Below are 2467 nucleotides of genomic sequence, written 5' to 3' on the forward strand. Positions count from 1 at the left end.
CTTGTTGTGTCAATCTCAATCTCTGTGTTTCTGTGAGTGGGACATCCTGGATGTAAGACTCTCTGGGTCTTACACATACACACAAACAAAACATACACACAATTAAAAGAATATAAATCTTTAATATAGAAGTAAATCTTTTTTAAGTTTGACAAAATTTATTGTAATATTAGTAAAGACTTTCAGCTCAGCGGTCTCTCTCTTTAGGTTAATACATCATTGAGTCAAGTAAAGAATATGTAGGAGTGCCAGGCAGTGGTGGTGCGTGCCTTTAATCCCAGCACTTGGGAGGCAGAGGCAGGAGGATTTCTGAGTTTGAGGCCGGCCTGATCTACAGAGTGACTTCCAGGACAGCCAAGGCTATACAGAGAAACCCTATCTTAAAACAAAACAAAACAAAGCAAAACAACAAAAAAAAGAATATGTAGGAGAAATGTCATTTCAACAAACAATAAATAGTACAATTGGACAGTTTGCCTACATAAAAGTTATATTTATAAAGTGGGAGAGGGCGGGGTGGCAGGCATGGGGAGGGGGGAGGCAACAGGGGTTTGTTTTGTTTGTTTTTTCGTTTTTTGGAGGGGAAACTGGGAAAGGAGAAATTCGCATGTAAATAAAGAAAATATCTAAAATAAAAAAAAAAAAGTTATATTTATGTACCTTGATATACTTAAGTCATATGTGAACTAATAGTGCTGTGTACCTTTCCACTGTTTTACTTCTGGCTAATTAAGTAATTAAATGTAATGAACAAAGTGTTAGAAATATCCATAGGCTGCTTCTTGGAAGTTAGTGCATTAAAAAAAGAAAAAGTGCCTAGTGAATAATTACCACCAAGGAAATTCACTGAAGCTGCCTCCAAATTTAGCATGGTAACTTTCAAGGAAATCTTATCATTTAATAGTCTGTGACTATTACATTTAACTGTCATATTAAATAGAAAACCCATATATTATACAAAATACAAAACAAACCTACTGCTGTAAGGGTCCATGATTCACCAAAGAATGACACCCCAATCCTAAATAGTATGTACACGAAAAGAATGTTTTCTTCTTCAGAAGTTCAGCATGTTGGTGTCTCCCCATTACCAAGATAGAAAGACACCCAAGTGAGCTTGCAGGTCTGATTTAAAGCACATTAGGGAATCCCTGGGTAGATGGCCTTCATGTCAGTCTGTTGCGTACATCTCTATGGACATTCCATTACCAGGTGTGGGGGCTGGAGATTTGCTGGGTGGGTTTGGAAACTATTGACAGAGGAAAAAGCTGAGGAAGTGTGGAAACTGCTATTGACCCACTGTCCTTACCCCAGGCCAGGTGGCAGGGCAGCTTCTGAGGACTGGACTTGCCTGGAGTTGCCCAGTTCTTGGAACAGGCCTCGTCTCTTTAACTGCCCATTTGAAGCCTGCCATGAAATCATCCTAGCCTCCTCATTGCAACACACAAAGATGATGAGAGACTTCATAATGAAAAGAATTGTTTTATGTTTTTTTTTTTAAAGTATTTCTGTACTATTTTAGTCATTAAAATGTGCTTTGAAACCACTGGTCAGTATGCATTTACTTAAAATAAGCCATGGAGTTGTACAAATCCTATGATTTCAATTCAAGTTGAGTTTACTAAGTTACTAACTTAAAAGCTTCAAAAGTCACAGAAAGTCCACTGTCTCATCTGAGCTCATAGAATGCTATCCTTTTTTTATTTTAACTTTTTTACAAAAATAAAACCCAGCCAAATACTTAAAGTAGTATGTACATTTATATTTTAGGTGGTGGTTTTTCCTTATAAAAAATAATTATTTTTTTATTATATGTAAGTAGCTGTCTTCAGTCACCCCAGAAGAGGGCATCAGATCTCATTACGGATGGTTGTGAGCCACCATGTGGTTGCTGGGATTTGAACTCATGGCCTTTGGAAGAACAGTCGGTACTCTTAACTGCTGAGCCATCTCTCCAGCTCCCAGTGGTTTGTACTTTTAAAGAAACAGCTTCTTTATGAATTGCCTCAGGTTCTGGTGTGAATGCTATAGGTACTAGATTAGGAGTCAAGAGAAGCACATTCAACATACTGACTTGGTCGCAAATGGTGTCCTGAAGAATCTTGAATGGAGATGAGTGCCATTAAAGTGAACTGGGCTAATTCTAACACTCAATACTTCACATAAGAATTTTTGTCCAAAAAAATAAAATAAAGAGTAAGGTATCTTTACCAAGTGATAGCAATGCAATATTAGCACACAGTGGCCAAAACAAAATGAGATCCCCACAGAAAAAGGTTGGTTTTAATTTTATGCAAATTTACACTCAATCCAGAAACATTCCAGTTACATTCCAGTAACATTGTCTCCTCCATCCAATACTTCCTTTTTGAGAGTCTATTTCTGAGAGACAGATAGTTCCAGTAAGGGAGCGAACTGCTCACAGTAACTTTTGACTTCGCTCTTAGTGTGCTAATGGTTGTGTCTA

The sequence above is a fragment of the Mastomys coucha genome, unplaced genomic scaffold (genome assembly GCF_008632895.1).
Source record: "Mastomys coucha isolate ucsf_1 unplaced genomic scaffold, UCSF_Mcou_1 pScaffold14, whole genome shotgun sequence".
Taxonomy (NCBI): domain Eukaryota; kingdom Metazoa; phylum Chordata; class Mammalia; order Rodentia; family Muridae; genus Mastomys; species Mastomys coucha.